Below are 21,033 nucleotides of genomic sequence, written 5' to 3' on the forward strand. Positions count from 1 at the left end.
TGAGGGGATATATGGCAAGAAATTTGACTTCCCAGCCGTAGCTGTGGAAACTAGGTCTGAGAGACCGTCCCCAAACATTTCCTCACCCTTATAAGGTAAAACCTCCATGTGTTTTTTAGAGTCGGTATCCCCTGTCCATTGCCGAGTCCAGAAGACCCTTATGGCAGAAATGGACATTGCGTTTACTCTAGAGCCCAGCAGGCAAATGTCCCTCTGGGCATCCCGCATATATAGGACTGCGTCCTTGATATGTGCCAGGGTCATTAGAACAGAGTCCCTGTCCAGGGTATCTAACTCCTCAGACAGAGTATCCGTCCATGCTGCTACCGCACTACACATCCAGGCCGAAGCAATTGCTGGCCTCAGCAGCGTACCAGAATGTGTATAAACAGACTTCAGGATAGCTTCCTGCTTTCTATCCGCAGGATCCTTTAGGGCGGCCGTATCCTGAGACGGAAGGGCCACCTTCTTAGATAAGCGTGTCAACGCTTTGTCTACCCTGGGGGAGGATTCCCAGCGTAACCTGTCCGTTGGCGGGAAAGGATACGCCATCAGCAATCTCTTGGAAATTACTACCTTCCTATCAGGGGAATCCCACGCTTTTTCACATAATTCATTCAATTCATGTGACGGGGGGAAAAGCCACTTCTTGCTTTTTCTCCCCATACATATAAATCCTCTTGTCAGGGACAGGATTTTCCTCAGAAATGTGTAACACATCCTTCATTGCCACAATCATGTAGCGGATGGCTTTAGTCATTTTAGGCTGCAACTTTGCATCATCGTCATCGACACTGGAATCAGATTCCGTGTCGACGTCTGTGTCAACTAACTGGGATATTGGGCGCTTTTGAGACCCTGACGGCCTCTGCGCTGTGGGAGCAGGCATGGGTTGAGAGCCCGACTGTCCCAAGGCTACAGCTTTATCCAATCTGTTATGTAAGGAGCTTACATTATCATTTAACACCTTCCACATATCCATCCAATCAGGTGTCGGCCCCGTCGGGGGCGACACCACATCTATTTGCACTTGTTCTGCCTCCACGTATCCTTCCTCATCAAACATGTCGACACAGGCGTACCGACACACCGCACACATACAGAGAACGCTCTGACTGAGGACAGGACCCCACAAAGGCTTTTGGGGAGACAGAGAGAGAGTATGCCAGCACACACCCCAGCGCTATATAACCCAGGGATTACACTGTACCTTAGTGTTTACCCAGTAGCTGCTGTTTTTTTATATATATATATATATATATATATATATATCTGCGCCTAAATTTATGTGCCCCCCCTCTCTTTTTTACCCTCTATTGCACCTGTATACTGCAGGGGAGAGCTTGGGGAGCGTCCTTCCAGCGGTGCTGTGAAGAGAAAATGGCGCTGGTGTGCTGAGGAAGAAGGCCCCGCCCCCTCAGCGTCGGGCTTCTGTCCCGCTTCTCATGTGTAAAAATGGCGGGGGCTCGCACATATATACAGTGCCTGACTGTATATATGTATACTTTTGCCATCAGGTATCTTAATTGCTGCCCAGGGCGCCCCCCCCCCCCCCTGCACCCTACAGTGACCGGAGTGTGTGGGTGTGCTGCGGGAGCAATGGCGCACAGCTGCAGTGCTGTGCGCTACCTTAAGTGAAGACAGGAGTCTTCTGCCGCCGATTTCGATGTCTTCTTGCTTCTGCTGCTTCTGTACTTCTGGCTCTGCGAGGGGGACGGCGGCGCGGCTCCGGGAACGGACGATCAAGGTTAGGTACCTGTGTTCGATCCCTCTGGAGCTAATGGTGTCCAGTAGCCTAAGAAGCGCAACATAGCTGCAGTGAGTAGGTTTGCTTCTCTCCCCTCAGTCCCACGTAGCAGAGAGTCTGTTGCCAGCAGAAGCTCTCTGAAAATAAAAAACCTGACAAAATACTTTCTTTTCTAGCAAGCTCAGGAGAGCCCACTAGGAGCACCCAGCTCTGGCCGGGCACAGATTCTAACTGAGGTCTGGAGGAGGGGCATAGAGGTTGGAGCCAGTGCACACCAGATAGTACTGAATCTTTCTTTAGAGTGCCCAGTCTCCTGCGGAGCCCGTCTATTCCCCATGGTCCTTACGGAGTCCCCAGCATCCACTAGGACGTTAGAGAAAAGTCAAATGTATTTCACACAAAGTGTTATTCATCTCTACCTAGAGGGCACCGGAGCATTGTAAACCGTATGGGGGAGTGCCGGTCCTAACAGACTTATATATATATATATATATATATATATATATATGTGTGTGTGTGTGCAAGACAGTACCAAAATATGTTACATACTGAAACCATTGTAATGCAATGGGAACATTGTAACACTTTTGTGTCTAATTGGTGAGTAGAGATGCCCAAACTGTTTGGAAAAAGTTTGACATTTCATTAAACCATCATACTACGATAAACATGTTTCATGTTCAATTATCATTTTTCCTGTACATCCAGTGTGTCCAACCAGTGTGTTACAAATGTGTTTAAGTGTTTAAATGTGCTAGACAGAAACTGAATTCTGTGGAATAGGGAAGGTGCTTTTGACATAGAATTTGATGGCTGATAACAACCACTTGGCCCATCTAGTCTGCCCTTTTTTTCCTCATACCTTATTTGATCCTTATTTCTTTGTAAGGATATCACTATGTCTATCCCATGCATGTTTAAATTGCTCTACTGTCTTAGCCTCTACCACCTCTAATTGGGAAGTTATTCCACTTGTCCACTACCCTTTCTGTGAAGTAATTTTTACTCAAATTTCACCTGAACCTACCTACCTCCAGTTTCAGTGCATGCCCTCGTGTAATACTTCTCTTCATTTGAACAATGTTTCCCTCCCGGCAGAGTCGGATTAAGGGGGGTGCCCCTGGGGTAAGCAACCCTGGGCCCCCCTGTTTAAAAGGGCACCCTGGCACAGTGGCACAGATCGGATCTCTTATAGATCCGATCTGCTCTGCACTGCTGCGCTCCCGTGTCTGGCTCCTCACTGCACACTAGCAGCCAGCATGGCGCCGATGCTGAAAATCCGTATAGGGCAGCTGAGCGACGGCTCAGCTGTCCAACAACGTTGAAGCAGCAGCAACCTGTGGGGAGGGAGGAGGAAGGATCCCTGGCAGCAGCACCAGCGCGTGGAGCCGCCCGGCGCGCGGAGGATGTGTCCTGCTAGTTGGAGCTCTCCTGTTGTGTCCGTGGTCACAGCTCCCTGTCTGCCAGCCAACCATAGAACATAAAGTAAGGCTGGCTATATTGCAACTTAATTAAATTAGAATGTTAGGCATGTATGTATATATACAGGGCCGGTGCAAGGGTGTTCGGTGCCCCCCTGCAAACTATAAATTTGCGCCCTCCCATACTCAATAAAGGGACAGTGTGCGCCAAAATCACACATCGCAAATGGGTGGGGCAATGCCACACAACAGTACCAATTGTACAACTGCTAATGATAAAATCGCATGCTGGGTGCTACCCAGCACCAAGCTGATTTGTGGAAGCCCCCTGCCTCTGCCGCCCGGCAGCAAAGGCAGGCGTAGAGCTGCCCCGAACATGCCTCCATTTCCCACGCCCGACCAATGGTGCACAACCTCCCCTGCAACGCCATGCTGCTGCCCCGTACCACCCCGCAAACGCCTCTGCCTGTCAATCAGGCAGAGGCGTTCGCATAACTGAGATACAATTGCACAGAGAGGATCCTGTGTATGTGCACTATGGGGGAGATGCCATCACATCTCAATAGCAACTGCTACTGAATACCCCCCTCAGTTGTCTTGCCTTGTCCCCCCCGGCTAGCCCCGATTGTCTCCCGGCCAACCCCGATTGTTTCCACTCCATCCCCTCTACAAAAAAACAAATGTGGCAGGTGGTAGCTGGGAGTGCAGGGCTTATCTTAACTTACCTTTCTGCCAGATGTGGACCCGCTTTGCCTCCGATGTGTGCGGCATCACTGGTATGTGTGCTGGAGATCCCTTTCTGCTGGGTTGGGGCTTGGAGCCTCTCCTCACAATATAGATGGACCGCTCTAACAGCTGTGCCAGTAGGTTGCCTGTAATACAAGAATGCTGTGATGGGTAACATGCTTAGGGGGATAGGTCTACAGATGACAAGTGGCCCCACAGAAAATCTTCCCGCTATAGGTGACCTGCCAGTGCTCGAAGTGGTGGTATACCATACTGCGTATACCGCCCCACTTTGACACTGTGAATACTAACAGCTGTGACTGCATCCAGGTGTAACGATGACTGTATACTAGCTTGATGGACAGTGAGTCCTTTGTCGTCTGTTAGAATTGTTTTTATATGATATTGCATGAAACCTGGCGATGGATGGTGCGTGACAGATATTTTTTTCTTCTCTGTTAATGCAACGGAATACTTGATCTGCTGTTTCACCGGTCTTGAGAAAGGCCTGTTAACAGGCCGAAACGTCGACATTAAAAAACTACGGTGACATTCGACTTCCAAATTGATTGATTTCTACATAGCGAGAGTGCATCCCCACTTTGTGGACATTTTCTATAAATAGTGGACCTTATGGTCTGTTGGAAGCACCCGCCTATATGTCTTTCTTGGAGGATGTGAGTGCAGGAGCACCCTTGGATATATATATATATATATATAGGCATGCAATGGTTCCCTAAGATGGGACTGGCACATCCTTGTAGAAGAAACCAGGCAGCGCTCAGCGGACTTGATGAAAGAAATTTTTAGTGTATTATGATACAAAAGAAGGCATAGTGCGCCGACTATTCAACGCCGATCAGGGTATTTTTCTCAAGGCGATATACCAGTCTCATCCGAGGGAACCATTGCATGACTACATTATCCGTAAGGCATACCTCCCAACTGTCCCGATTTTCGCAGGACAGTCCCATTTTTTTGGGACTGTCCCGCTGTCCCAACCGTGGGCCGCAGTGTCCCGCGGTGGTGGTAGTGGTGGGGCAGTTGGGAGGCTCTGTCACTTAGCAGAGTTAGTGTCTATTCACAAGAGACAGAGGGAGAGGGGGGATGCCAGCTGCTGACAGAACGCTGGGCATGCCCCCTAAGTGACGAAAACGAGAGGCGTGCAAGTGGTCGCGGCATTGCTGCGAAGCCACGCCCCATTTCCTCAGGCCATGCCCCTTTTTCGGGAGCGCGTATGTCCCTCCTTAACGAAGAAGAATGTTTGGAGGTATGCTTAAGGAGGGCACCGTGGCATTCATTTACAACAACAGTGGGTGCCCACTCACAATGATCAATCTGTCCAATATATATATATTGGAAGTATGCCCGGCACTCCAACAAATTTAAATAACTGCGCCCGGTGCCCTCATAGCCACGAATGGATAAACATAAAGTATAAACAGCGGCACTCACAGCTTGTAGAAACGGGTAAATAAACAGCCACAGTCCGTATAGCAAATCAATGCGTCTCTGTTTGGCGCCCCGGCGGGCGGACGAATCATTCACTAGTGGTGGGGGATATAAGGTGAGCATTTTATTGTATGGTTTGTAATCCTGACGACAATCTTTATTGTATTGAAACGTTGATTTGCTATACGGACTGTGGCTGTTTATTTACCGGTTTCTACAAGCTGTGAGTGCCCATATGTGGACTGGTTTATGTGGGGAAAACCATCAGGAAATTCAAAGAAAGGATGACGACACACCGATCAGCCATTAGACAAGCCTTGGCTACTGGGATAAGTGATCAACCAGTTGCCAGACATTGGGCTGAATTGAAACACAATATTGCCAGCATCAAATACCGCATGATAGATCACATCCCTCTATCACGTAGAGGAGGTGATAGAGGTGCAGCGCTTCTGAGATGTGAGGCTAGGTGGATCCATAGGTTAGATGTCCTGGCCCCTCGAGGGTTGAATGAGATGCTTCCCTTGTCTGGTTTCTAACATTATAGGTTTAGTTTTTTAAAAAGTGCTGATAATGGTCTCATCTAGGTATATGCAGTATCGCTTATGGGTCTAATCTAGAGGGGTTAATAATTTCTCATCTAGATACATGAATTATCGCTTATTTTAGCCTTACATTGACTAATCCATACATTATCATTATATATTGATAGAATTATTGGTTAAGTCATCTTCGTGACCTGAAAGTGAATTTTTCCCTAATGTATGCTGTTCAAGGTGATTGCTATGTTCTGCTAGGATTTTAGTATGGATATATATTATTGGTAAATGTTTCCTATAGTTTGATATATCTCTGTAACCAAGATGCTTATGTTACATTGTATATGTGATTTTCTGTAAGCGTATTGTCCATTTGTTTATATATTTTTTGTCACTATGGTGATAGGTGCGGCCAGGACGTAGCGGGGAGTTGCCGCTGCTGCTTGAATGAGCGCCTATTGGTTGTTATGGTGACGGGTATTGTTTGGACGTGACGGCTTGGAGCCGCCACGTCATCAGATGGCGTCACGCATTGGTGTCTTGGTTTGGCGCCCCGGCGGGCGGACGAATCATTCACTAGTGGTGGGGGATATAAGGTGAGCATTTTATTGTATGGTTTGTAATCCTGACGACAATCTTTATTGTATTGAAACGTTGATTTGCTATATGGACTGTGGCTGTTTATTTACCCGTTTCTACAAGCTGTGAGTGCCGCTGTTTATACTTTTTATATATATATATATATATATATATATATATATATATATAATGGAAATCCACTCCCAAATATATAGAGATAGATTAGTATAGACAAATAGATACAGATGGAAGATAGACAGACAGACAGATAGATGATAGAGCTAGATAGATAGATAGATAGATAGATAGATAGATAGATAGATAGATAGATAGATAGATAGAAAGAACTCAGTGGAGATGGAGGCATCTAGTGGCTCCTGGAAGTACTGCAGCTCTCTCCCGAAAGCCAGCTTCTACTCGTCAGTCTGTCTCTCCCCCCACCCCGCCCCCTGCTCCTCCTTCCTCCAGCGGCACAGGAGATCACATCAGCGGCGGGGCAGGGCTACAAGATCCGCAATCATACTGGCGGCCATTGCTTGTAAGTATGAGAGGCGCTGTGGCAGCCGGCAGCAGCAGCGCACAGCAGGAGGGATGCAGAGCAGGGAGAGCGCCTTTCCAGCTTGTCGCCTACCTGCTTTGCATCCCTTTGCTGAGCGGGTTCCGCCGGCTCTGTATATATATATATATATATATATATATATATGTATATGTCTATATCTGTGTATATGTGTATATATGTATTATGTATGTATGTATGCATATATGTGTGTGAGTGTGTATATATATATATATCAGTTCGATTAGAAGGTGTGCAGGTGCGCTGGCAGTCCTTTTTCTCTCAACAGTAGAGAAAATTACAAGCACCAGAAACCTCTGAGTTGTAGCACAGGTATAGGATAAATACCGCCGCACTTTCCCAATGAAGGCTCCGGACTCCTGGAGCAGGATTGATTTCTAGGAATAAAACATAATGGAAAAGGCGCTCATAGTGCAGACTGTTTATTCAATTTAAAAACAGTAACAGGTCCACGGACAAATTGTATAGGACTCGTACCATATAGCACATGCTGTGGGCTGGTTACCACACGGTTCAAAGAAAATCCACTGGAACAAACTGCATACCCGCTGGCCGCCACCCGGGACCACACACCACGCCACCGGCTATGGTATAGCCGTGACTCGTCGGGAAACCTCTCTGGATCAGACAGTGGGAGCAGCTGCACAGATGGACACAGTGCGTCAGACAGGCCACGCCCCAACGTGTTTCGTATCACACTTCGTCAGGAGGCTGGCCTGTCTGACGCTGAGCTCATGTTTTATGTCCCTGGGCTGTGTGTGCGCATCAGCCCACACTGCTCAATTAGTGGCAAGCACAGCTGAGCACTGTTATGGCTCCAGGTAAAAGTGTTTAAGACATGCCAATAAAGCACTTTTTTTTCTAAAAACATAACAACAGAACATTTTTTATATTTTTAACACTTTTCAGCCTAATAGCAGCAACTTTTAGCTTAAAAGACCATACATAGGCCCTCATTCCGAGTCGTTCGCTCGGTAAATTTCTTCGCATCGCAGTGAATTTCCGCTTAGTGCGCATGCGTAATGTCCGCACTGCGACTGCGCCAAGTAATTTTACAATGAAGATAGTATTTTTACTCACGGCTTTTTCTTCGCTCCGGCGATCGTAGTGTGATTGACAGGAAATGGGTGTTACTGGGCGGAAACAGGCCGTTTTAAGGGCGTGTGGGAAAAAACGCTACCGTTTCTGGGAAAAACGCGGGAGTGGCTGGAGAAACGGAGGAGTGTCTGGGCGAACGCTGGGTGTGTTTGTGACGTCAAACCAGGAACGACAAGCACTGAACTGATCGCAGATGCCGAGTAAGTGTGAAGCTACTCTGAAACTGCTAAGAAGTTTGTAATCGCAATATTGCGAATACATCGTTCGCAATTTTAAGAAGCTAAGATTCACTCCCAGTAGGCGGCGGCTTAGCGTGTGCAATGCTGCTAAAATCGGCTTGCGAGCGAACAACTCGGAATGAGGGCCAGAGATCACAGGCAATGAATAGCAAATACTAATGAAAATTTCATGACATGTATAGAAAACACATACATATAATGCAATATAAAATATATCTATAAAAAATCTTTACTTATAGGAGGGAGATCACAGTAGTTAGATTCAAGGAGTGCACACAGAGAGAAGGTACCAGAAGATATTTCAGAATACTAAACTCTACACAACTGACAGGAGAACTTTCTCTTCTCTCAGTTAATCACAGCTAGATCCCTTGTTACATGTTGCTTAAAGCAACAATAACCATTATTCGTTGTATCACTTAAGATCGTTTTTCACTTTATTAGCACCTTTCGTCAGGATCCTGACGAAAGGTGCTAATAAAATGCACCTGAAACGTTGAAAGCATGCAGTTGTAGCTGTGGAAATTATTTACAAAGCCGAGGAGTGCCTCCCAAATTGTGCTGATATGTATATACACACCAGTCAAAGATGGTGGCATATGATTCATCGGCCTGCCTATTTACTAGGGGCCTGAAGGTCTGAAGTGCCCCGGGTCCCCCATAGCCTTAATTCGGCTCTGCCTCCTGGACTTTGTTAAAACCCTTGATATATTTGAAAGTTTTTATCATGCCCCCCCTTTCCCTTCTCTGCTCCGATATATATTGAGATTTTTTTCTTCTTTCTGTGTATGTTTTGTGATGTAGGCCATGCACCATTTTAGTTATCCTTCTTTGTACAGTAGCTAATGTATTAATATCCTTCTGAAGTTATGGCTTCCAGAACTGAACACAGAATTTTAGATGAGGCCGTACCAATTACTTACAGTATACAGTGGCATTATTACTTAATTTTGCTCATGATTCCTCTCCCTATGCAACCAAGCATCTGACTAGTCTTCCTCATTTCTTTGTTACATTGTTTACCTCCCGTTAAATCACCTGAAATAGTGACTCCTACTGTAGATCTTTTTCCTCCTCAGTAGTCTCCAGTATAATACCATTAATACTATGTTTAGCCTTTGGATTTTTGGCACCCACGTGCAGGATTTTGAATTTTTTGCCACTAAACTGTAATTGCCACGCTCTTGACCATTCCTCTAGTCTACCTACAGTAGATCATCAATCATTTGTTTTACCCTTCCTGTTGTATACCTTTGTGTCATCTGCAAAAAGGCATACTTTCCCTTTAATGCAATTTGCAATGTCACCAATAAAGATATTAAAAAGCACTGGTCCAAGTATAGATCCCTAAGGGGTACTCCACTGGTAACATTTCCCTCCTGTGAATGTACTCCATTTACTACAACTCTGTTTTCTATCCTGCAACCAAGATCTTATCCATTCAATCATCTTAGTATCAAATCCCATGCTTTCAAGTTGATTTAGCAGGTTCTATCATTAGAAAGAGTCAAACCAACTTCTTATAAATGGCTTCAAATTTACTTTAAAGGTCAATGCAGTTGATTGAAGCACCCCACAGGTGGCAGAAAAATAACAACATCGTGCATAAGGCATATGGGAATAGCATTAATTGGTACTAAAGTCACGACAAGAGGTTCTGGAACCCTCCCCTTCCTTTAAAAAGGCATCAACCACTACCATTAGATTCACCTAGCTCCTTCAGTGACAGGGCAAAGTAATTTTTCTTCACCGGACTTTGATTGCTATAGTCAATATCAAATAGGTTCGACAAATGCTGACCTGCCTCCAACAGTTTAATGACCTCTTGAACAGCCTCAATCCTGTTCAGATAGGCTGAAATGTTTTATACCAAAAGGTCTGAGCATTTCCCTACCTTTACATAGATTCAATAAAATTTAGGAACCATTTTAAAAACAGTGTGAGCATCTCTATTGGTGAGCTTGCAATACAGACAATACCTTTGTCTTTTAGAAGCAGAACTGAGGTATATATATTAGAGATGAGCGGGTTCGGTTTCTCTGAATCCGAACCCGCACGAACTTCATGTTTTTTTCACGGGTCCGAGCAGACTCGGATCCTCCCGCCTTGCTCGGTTAACCCGAGCGCGCCCGAACGTCATCATGACGCTGTCGGATTCTCGCGAGACTCGGATTCTATATAAGGAGCCGCGCGTCGCCGCCATTTTCACACGTGCATTGAGATTGATAGGGAGAGGACGTGGCTGGCGTCCTCTCCATTTAGATTAGGGTTGAGAGAGAGAGAGAGAGATTGACCTGAGGCTGTGATACTGTAGAAGAGAGTGCAGAGTTTAGTGACTGACGACCACAGTGACCACCAGACAGTGCAGTTGTTTGTTTTATTTAATATATCCGTTCTCTGCCTGAAAAAAACGATACACACAGTGACTCAGTCACATACCATATCTGTGTGCACTGCTCAGCCCAGTGTGCTGCATCAATGTATATATATATATCTGACTGTGCTCAGCTCACACAGCTTATAATTGTGGGGGAGACTGGGGAGCACTGCAGTGCCAGTTATAGGTTATAGCAGGAGCCAGGAGTACATAATATTATATTAAAATTAAACAGTGCACACTTTTGCTGCAGGAGTGCCACTGCCAGTGTGACTAGTGACCAGTGACCTGACCACCAGTATATATAATATTAGTAGTATACTATCTCTTTATCAACCAGTCTATATTAGCAGCAGACACAGTACAGTGCGGTAGTTCACGGCTGTGGCTACCTCTGTGTCGGCACTCGGCAGCCCGTCCATAATTGTATATACCACCTAACCGTGGTTTTTTTTTCTTTCTTTATAGTCATACTAGTTACGAGTATACTATCTCTTTATCAACCAGTCTATATTAGCAGCAGACACAGTACAGTGCGGTAGTTCACGGCTGTGGCTACCTCTGTGTCGGCACTCGGCAGCCCGTCCATAATTGTATATACCACCTAACCGTGGTTTTTTTTTCTTTCTTTATACATACATACTAGTTACGAGTATACTATCTCTTTATCAACCAGTCTATATTAGCAGCAGACACAGTACAGTGCGGTAGTTCACGGCTGTGGCTACCTCTGTGTCGGCACTCGGCAGCCCGTCCATAATTGTATATACCACCTAACCGTGGTTTTTTTTTCTTTCTTTATAGTCATACTAGTTACGAGTATACTATCTCTTTATCAACCAGTCTATATTAGCAGCAGACACAGTACAGTGCGGTAGTTCACGGCTGTGGCTACCTCTGTGTCGGCACTCGGCAGCCCGTCCATAATTGTATATACCACCTAACCGTGGTTTTTTTTTCTTTCTTTATACATACATACTAGTTACGAGTATACTATCTCTTTATCAACCAGTCTATATTAGCAGCAGACACAGTACAGTGCGGTAGTTCACGGCTGTGGCTACCTCTGTGTCGGCACTCGGCAGCCCGTCCATAATTGTATATACCACCTAACCGTGGTTTTTTTTTCTTTCTTTATACATACATACTAGTTACGAGTATACTATCTCTTTATCAACCAGTCTATATATTAGCAGCAGACACAGTACAGTGCGGTAGTTCACGGCTGTGGCTACCTCTGTGTCGGCACTCGGCAGCCCGTCCATAATTGTATATACCACCTAACCGTGGTTTTTTTTTCTTTCTTTATACATACATACTAGTTACGAGTATACTATCTCTTTATCAACCAGTCTATATATTAGCAGCAGACACAGTACAGTGCGGTAGTTCACGGCTGTGGCTACCTCTGTGTCGGCACTCGGCAGCCCGTCCATAATTGTATATACCACCTAACCGTGGTTTTTTTTTCTTTCTTTATACATACATACTAGTTACGAGTATACTATCTCTTTATCAACCAGTCTATATATTAGCAGCAGACACAGTACAGTGCGGTAGTTCACGGCTGTGGCTACCTCTGTGTCGGCACTCGGCAGCCCGTCCATAATTGTATACTAGTATCCAATCCATCCATCTCCATTGTTTACCTGAGGTGCCTTTTAGTTGTGCCTATTAAAATATGGAGAACAAAAATGTTGAGGTTCCAAAATTAGGGAAAGATCAAGATCCACTTCCACCTCGTGCTGAAGCTGCTGCCACTAGTCATGGCCGAGACGATGAAATGCCAGCAACGTCGTCTGCCAAGGCCGATGCCCAATGTCATAGTACAGAGCATGTCAAATCCAAAACACCAAATATCAGTAAAAAAAGGACTCCAAAACCTAAAATAAAATTGTCGGAGGAGAAGCGTAAACTTGCCAATATGCCATTTACCACACGGAGTGGCAAGGAACGGCTGAGGCCCTGGCCTATGTTCATGGCTAGTGGTTCAGCTTCACATGAGGATGGAAGCACTCAGCCTCTCGCTAGAAAAATGAAAAGACTAAAGCTGGCAAAAGCAGTAGCACCGCAAAGAACTGTGCGTTCTTCGAAATCCCAAATCCACAAGGAGAGTCCGACTCCAATTGTGTCGGTTGCGATGCCTGACCTTCCCAACACTGGACGTGAAGAGCATGCGCCTTCCACCATTTGCACGCCCCCTGCAAGTGATGGAAGGAGCACCCGCAGTCCAGTTCCTGATAGTCAGATTGAAGATGTCAGTGTTGAAGTACACCAGGATGAGGAGGATATGGGTGTTGCTGGCGCTGGGGAGGAAATTGACCAGGAGGATTCTGATGGTGAGGTGGTTTGTTTAAGTCAGGCACCCGGGGAGACACCTGTTGTCCGTGGTAGGAATATGGCCGTTGACATGCCTGGTGAAAATACCAAAAAAATCAGCTCTTCGGTGTGGAAGTATTTCACCAGAAATGCGGACAACAGGTGTCAAGCCGTGTGTTCCCTTTGTCAAGCTGTAATAAGTAGGGGTAAGGACGTTAACCACCTCGGAACATCCTCCCTTATACGTCACCAGCAGCGCATTCATAATAAGTCAGTGACAAGTTCAAAAACTTGGGCCGACAGCGGAAGCAGTCCACTGACCAGTAAATCCCTTCCTCTTGTAACCAAGCTCACGCAAACCACCCCACCAACTCCCTCAGTGTCAATTTCCTCCTTCCCCAGGAATGCCAATAGTCCTGCAGGCCATGTCACTGGCAATTCTGACGAGTCCTCTCCTGCCTGGGATTCCTCCGATGCATCCTTGCGTGTAACGCCTACTGCTGCTGGCGCTGCTGTTGTTGCTGCTGGGAGTCGATGGTCATCCCAGAGGGGAAGTCGTAAGACCACTTTTACTACTTCCACCAAGCAATTGACTGTCCATCCTACTGCAAAGCGGATAACTGAGGCCTTGACATCCTGGGTGGTGAGAAACGTGGTTCCGGTATCCATCATTACTGCAGAGCCAACTAGAGACTTGTTGGAGGTACTGTGTCCCCGGTACCAAATACCATCTAGGTTCCATTTCTCTAGGCAGGCGATACCGAAAATGTACACAGACCTCAGAAAAAGAGTCACCAGTGTCCTAAAAAATGCAGCTGTACCCAATGTCCACTTAACCACGGACATGTGGACAAGTGGAGCAGGGCAGGGTCAGGACTATATGACTGTGACAGCCCACTGGGTAGATGTATGGACTCCCGCCGCAAGAACAGCAGCGGCGGCACCAGTAGCAGCATCTCGCAAACGCCAACTCTTTCCTAGGCAGGCTACGCTTTGTATCACCGGTTTCCAGAATACGCACACAGCTGAAAACCTCTTACGGCAACTGAGGAAGATCATCGCGGAATGGCTTACCCCAATTGGACTCTCCTGTGGATTTGTGGCATCGGACAACGCCAGCAATATTGTGTGTGCATTAAATCTGGGCCAATTCCAGCACGTCCCATGTTTTGCACATACCTTGAATTTGGTGGTGCAGAATTTTTTAAAAAACGACAGGGGCGTGCAAGAGATGCTGTCGGTGGCCAGAAGAATTGCGGGACACTTTCGGCGTACAGGCACCACGTACAGAAGACTGGAGCACCACCAAAAACTACTGAACCTGCCCTGCCATCATCTGAAGCAAGAAGTGGTAACGAGGTGGAATTCAACCCTCTATATGCTTCAGAGGTTGGAGGAGCAGCAAAAGGCCATTCAAGCCTATACAATTGAGCACGATATAGTAGGTGGAATGCACCTGTCTCAGGCGCAGTGGAGAATGATTTCAACGTTGTGCAAGGTTCTGATGCCCTTTGAACTTGCCACACGTGAAGTCAGTTCAGACACTGCCAGCCTGAGTCAGGTCATTCCCCTCATCAGGCTTTTGCAGAAGAAGCTGGAGACATTGAAGGAGGAGCTAACACGGAGCGATTCTGCTAGGCATGTGGGACTTGTGGATGGAGCCCTTAATTCGCTTAACAAGGATTCACGGGTGGTCAATCTGTTGAAATCAGAGCACTACATTTTGGCCACCGTGCTCGATCCTAGATTTAAAGCCTACCTTGGATCTCTCTTTCCGGCAGACACAAGTCTGCTGGGGTTGAAAGACCTGCTGGTGACAAAATTGTCAAGTCAAGCGGAACGCGACCTGTCAACATCTCCTCCTTCACATTCTCCCGCAACTGGGGGTGCGAGGAAAAGGCTCAGAATTCCGAGCCCACCCGCTGGCGGTGATGCAGGGCAGTCTGGAGCGACTGCTGATGCTGACATCTGGTCCGGACTGAAGGACCTGACAACGATTACGGACATGTCGTCTACTGTCACTGCATATGATTCTCTCAACATTGATAGAATGGTGGAGGATTATATGAGTGACCGCATCCAAGTAGGCACGTCACACAGTCCGTACTTATACTGGCAGGAAAAAGAGGCAATTTGGAGGCCCTTGCACAAACTGGCTTTATTCTACCTAAGTTGCCCTCCCACAAGTGTGTACTCCGAAAGAGTGTTTAGTGCCGCCGCTCACCTTGTCAGCAATCGGCGTACGAGGTTACATCCAGAAAATGTGGAGAAGATGATGTTCATTAAAATGAATTATAATCAATTCCTCCGCGGAGACATTGACCAGCAGCAATTGCCTCCACAAAGTACACAGGGAGCTGAGATGGTGGATTCCAGTGGGGACGAATTGATAATCTGTGAGGAGGGGGATGTACACGGTGATATATCGGAGGGTGATGATGAGGTGGACATCTTGCCTCTGTAGAGCCAGTTTGTGCAAGGAGAGATTAATTGCTTCTTTTTTGGGGGGGGTCCAAACCAACCCGTCATATCAGTCACAGTCGTGTGGCAGACCCTGTCACTGAAATGATGGGTTGGTTAAAGTGTGCATGTCCTGTTTTGTTTATACAACATAAGGGTGGGTGGGAGGGCCCAAGGACAATTCCATCTTGCACCTCTTTTTTCTTTTCTTTTTCTTTGCATCATGTGCTGATTGGGGAGGGTTTTTTGGAAGGGACATCCTGCGTGACACAGCAGTGCCACTCCTAAATGGGCCCGGTGTTTGTGTCGGCCACTAGGGTCGCTAATCTTACTCACACAGTCAGCTACCTCATTGCGCCTCTTTTTTTCTTTGCGTCATGTGCTGTTTGGGGAGGGTTTTTTGGAAGGGACATCCTGCGTGACACTGCAGTGCCACTCCTAGATGGGCCCGGTGTTTGTGTCGGCCACTAGGGTCGCTAATCTTACTCACACAGCTACCTCATTGCGCCTCTTTTTTTCTTTGCGTCATGTGCTGTTTGGGGAGGGTTTTTTGGAAGGGACATCCTGCGTGACACTGCAGTGCCACTCCTAGATGGGCCCGGTGTTTGTGTCGGCCACTAGGGTCGCTAATCTTACTCACACAGCTACCTCATTGCGCCTCTTTTTTCTTTGCGTCATGTGCTGTTTGGGGAGGGTTTTTTGGAAGGGCCATCCTGCGTGACACTGCAGTGCCACTCCTAGATGGGCCCGGTGTTTGTGTCGGCCACTAGGGTCGCTAATCTTACTCACACAGCTACCTCATTGCGCCTCTTTTTTTCTTTGCGTCATGTGCTGTTTGGGGAGGGTTTTTTGGAAGGGACATCCTGCGTGACACTGCAGTGCCACTCCTAGATGGGCCCGGTGTTTGTGTCGGCCACTAGGGTCGCTTATCTTACTCACACAGCGACCTCGGTGCAAATTTTAGGACTAAAAATAATATTGTGAGGTGTGAGGTATTCAGAATAGACTGAAAATGAGTGTAAATTATGGTTTTTGAGGTTAATAATACTTTGGGATCAAAATGACCCCCAAATTCTATGATTTAAGCTGTTTTTTAGTGTTTTTTGAAAAAAACACCCGAATCCAAAACACACCCGAATCCGAGAAAAAAAATTCGGTGAGGTTTTGCCAAAACGCGTTCGAACCCAAAACACGGCCGCGGAACCGAACCCAAAACCAAAACACAAAACCCAAAAAATTTCAGGCGCTCATCTCTAATATATATGCAGGCCCGCCATCAGGGGGGTGCTGCGGGCACAGATGTCCCGGGCCCGGCCTCTCTGACAGAGAGGAGAGTGTCCGGGCCGCTCATGCCGCTGTCCACCCGCCGCGATGCTCCGCCCACTTTTCATTACCGGGTTCTGGCACTGTCAAAGGAGTGGGAGAAGACGCTGCAAGCTTCTATTGTAAACGTCCCTCCAAAAATGGCCGCTGCCTCAGAGGAGACAGTTATTAAAGATAACTGTCTCCTCTCACAGTTATTAAAGATAACTGTCTTTAATAATATCTTTAATGTGTGTGTGTGTGTGTGTGTGTGTATGTACGTACGTACGTACGTACGTACGTATATATATCTGGGGCTCGAGTCCCGGGCCCCAGAATTTCTGATGGCAGCCCTCAGGGGCGTCACAACGTTTTAGGTTGGGGGGGGGGGCAAGATTCAATCCCATTTTTGCGCCCCTGGAGGTGGAGCCATTGGGGAGGAGGAGGCGGTACCATTGGAAGGAGGTGGAGCCTCTTAGGAGTAGGAGGCTTGATGAATGAAGGTGCTACAATGGGGGTAGGAAGTGCGTGGGACCGCAGTAGCTGTGCAGCCAGCTTGGCACCTGGGAGCACATTATACATCATGAAAAGGATGATGCTACTCTGTCCCTCCCTGCACTGTACGGAGGATGCAGTGTGCGGTCTTTCAACTGACCGCACATTGCTCCTCCAGTCAGAGCCGGCCCTAAGCAAATTGATGCCCTAGGCAAGATTTTCGTTGGTGCCCCCTAGCAGATAATCCCACCACCAAGCTTAGTGTTTATACACGGACACCAATGCCGGTTATAGACCTTGCAGAACTCAGGGTGACAGCATTCTTTGTCACCATCACCCCCCCCCCCCTCCAACCTCCCTTTTACACATTACAACACAGTTCAACCACTTATATACATTACACCACAGTTCAGCCACTTATATACATTACACCACAGTTCAGCAGCTTATACATGGAAGTAGCTGTTAGGTGAGAGAGAGAGAGAGAGAGAGACAGAGAGACAGAGAGAGACAGAGAGAGGTGAGGACGGGAGAAAGAGGTGAGGAAAGGAGAGAGAGAGGTGAGGCCAGGAGAGGGAGAGAGAGAGAGGGAGGTGAAGACAGGGGAGAGAGAGGTGAGGAAGGGAGAGAGAGAGAGGTGAGGACGGGAGAGATAGGGAAGTGAAGACAGGTGAGAGAGAGGGAGGTGAGGACGGGAGAGAGAGAGAGGGAGGTGAGGACGGGAAAGAGAGAGGGAGGTGAGGACGGGAAATAAAGAGGGAGGTGAGGACGGGAGAGAGAGGGGCAGGTAAGGACGGGAGAGAGAGGGGCAGGTGAGGACGAGAGAGAGGGAGGAGAGAACGGGAGAGAAAGAGAGGGAGAACGGGAGAGAGAGAGGGACGGAGAGTGGTGAGGATGGGGAGAGAGAGGTGAGGAGGGGAGATAGAGAGGTGAGGATGGGAGACAGAGAGAGAAAGAGAGTGAGTTAGCCAGGGCAAGTGTACACCTGCACTCACCCTGGCAGGGCCAGCTTGCATATCCTCCTGTCAGTGCTGATGCTGCAGCTTCTATGCTGTGCTAATGGGGCAGGGATCCAGGACTTCCTTGGTGATGAATCTCCTCATCAGGGCAATTAGGCTGCAGAATGAATGGGAGGGCGTGCGGCTACATGTAGTAGTACTACATGCCATCACCCTACGCGCTGCAGCTGATGCTCCTCTGTCTTCTCTCCCCTGCGGCTACTCCCAGAATGCCGTGATGATGACATTGCTCCCGCACCGGCATTCTGGGAAGGAGGGATGGAAAAGAAGAGTGCAGCAGTAGCGATGGATGTGGAAAATATGGTGCAGCGTCAGTCAGCCTCTTCCCCATATATACATATAACATTATATACTGTAGATATACAGTCATAAATACACTATATATATATATATATATATATATATACATACACACACACACATATATATATATATATATATATATATATATATACACACACATGTATACATATATATGTACATATATAATATATATACACATGCATAAATGTAAAATCTTACTTTTTTAAAAGTGCAGCAGTTCTGTGTTCGGTCCACCCCTGCTTTGGCTGCTTTGCAGTGGGGAGGGAGGAGGAGGAGACTGGCGGATTAATTGCCGGAGTCCGACTAACTCCATAAGGACCATGGGAGGAGGAGCTGCTTCAGCTGGGCATGCGCAGCAGCCCTCCACCCCGATTGGCAGCCATATTTTTTAGGGTCAGCCAGGAGTGCCTGGTCTGACGCCGGTATACCCACACTGCATACTGTGTCCAGCGCCGCAACCCACATCAGCGGACTGAATCCGCACCCGCTCCGGCGCTATCGCAAGCGGCTTTGCTCAGATGTGCAAGAGCAGAGCCGCCGGCGATGCTGATGATCGGGTGCCCCACTGACCACCTCCGTTAGCTGAGCCTGTCCCTAGCGTAGGCAATTGTCTAGTCTGCCTACAGCTAGTGACGGCTTTGCCTCCAGTACAGCGGCGCCTCTCTCACACTGCACGGAGGATGCAGTGTGCGGTCTTTCACCTGACCGCACATTGCTCCTCCAGTACAGCGGCGCCTCTCTCATATTTGGGGGGGGGGCGTACTGCCCCCTTGCCCTCCCGGTTCCGACGCCTCTGGCAGCCCTGTATATATGTACCACTATATGAGTAGTATAGTAGCTATATGATCAGTCTTGTCAACAAAAACAGCCACCATCTGCTTGGCCACACTGCGCTCATGTCAGAACTTCTATCATGGTGCACCTTCAACTGGGTCCACTGGGCTGACTGTTGTTTGGTCTTGGGGTTGAAACTGTAGATCCAGGATTCTGTCACAACTGAGGGCCTGAGCTGACGGGAGGCAGCCTCAGTTGTAGGGGCTGAGATGTACCGGAACCTGGGAGGTTGTATCAGACCCCTGGACATGTAAGTAACATGAAGAATAACCGCCCGAAGGCGTGACCACGACAACTAGAATAAAAGTCAATGATGTTTATTTATGACAAACTCCATGCATCACAGTAGCAGTAAAAGAAACATAAAATCAGCAGAGAAATAATACAGTTCCTGGGTACTACAGGGTGGCAGGGGCCACAGAGCTCTGGTAGTATGAGACAGTTCTTATTATCTGCGAGTTGGAAAGTCCTTACCAGGCCTGACTGTAGCAATGAAGAAAGCCCAGGATCGTACCAGCTGGTGTTCCAGGGAAAGCTGGACTGCTGTAAATAAAATAGCTGCTGTGGGTTCTGGTTGGAACCAGACAGATGTTGGCACGGAGTGGATACTGGCTGGAACCAGTCAAATAATAAATGAAGCTTGAGATCGATGCAATATGAATGAAATGTAGAGTTTGAGAGCGGAGAAATAATAATACCGGTGGAGAGTGGTAAACTGTAGAAAGGACACCGGCCCTTTAAGAGAAGCTGTACTCTGCTGGAAGCTGGGCTGGAAGCAGGTAATGTTGTAGCTGGAAACAGATGAATCCACAATGGATCGGAGAGTCAGGCTACACCGCAGGTGGAATGCTGGTGCGGGTCTCTATGATGGAAGTCTTGAGACAGGAGCTGGAACCTGGAAGACAATCACAGGAGAGAGACAAACAGGAACTAGGTTTGACAACCAAAGCACTGACGCCTTCCTTGCTCAGGCACAGTGTATTTATACCTGCAGCAAGGAAGGGATTGGCTAGGCAATTATGCAGATTATCAATACTGAGAACAGATTGGTGGAAATGATCAGCTGACAGAATCCAAGATGGCTGCGCCCATGCAGACACTTGGAGGGAAGTTTGGTTTGTAATCCATGTGGTAATGAAAACAGTAATGGCGGCGCCGGCCACCGGAGACAGGAGGCGCCAAGCTGACAGGTGCACATCCAACCACGCGGACACAGCGGAGGCCGCGACTGACGTAATCGCCACTCAGACACTCTGCATGCAGAAGCCCAGGGACGGCGGCGGAGGCCGCGGGAGTCGCCATGCCAGGTGTAATATGGCGTTTACTGTGACAGCGTCTCAGAGTGACAGGAGAGGATACAGGAATGTAAACATCAGGATAACAGATGGGATCCGGTCCTGGAGCGCTGAGCCAGCCTTAGGAGGCATCTGATGGGTAAGAAATGGCGTCCAGATACCCGGATCGTGACAGCACCCCCCCTTTAGGAGTGGCCCCAGGACACTTCTTTGGCTTTTGAGGAAACTTG

At 47.6% G+C, this 21,033-nt stretch overlaps 1 long non-coding RNA gene across 1 annotated transcript in view; it reads right to left on the minus strand.

Annotated features, from left to right (window-relative positions):
* LOC134927922 (uncharacterized) overlaps positions 1-21,033 on the minus strand; it is a 151,010-nt gene that overhangs the window by 9,233 nt on the left and 120,744 nt on the right. Inside the window, exon 2 of the long non-coding RNA XR_010177776.1 lies at positions 3,894-4,040. This is a non-coding gene — a long non-coding RNA (uncharacterized LOC134927922). The remainder of the gene's footprint in view (positions 1-3,893; positions 4,041-21,033) is intronic.

The sequence above is a fragment of the Pseudophryne corroboree genome, chromosome 5 (assembly GCF_028390025.1).
Source record: "Pseudophryne corroboree isolate aPseCor3 chromosome 5, aPseCor3.hap2, whole genome shotgun sequence".
Classification (NCBI taxonomy): domain Eukaryota; kingdom Metazoa; phylum Chordata; class Amphibia; order Anura; family Myobatrachidae; genus Pseudophryne; species Pseudophryne corroboree.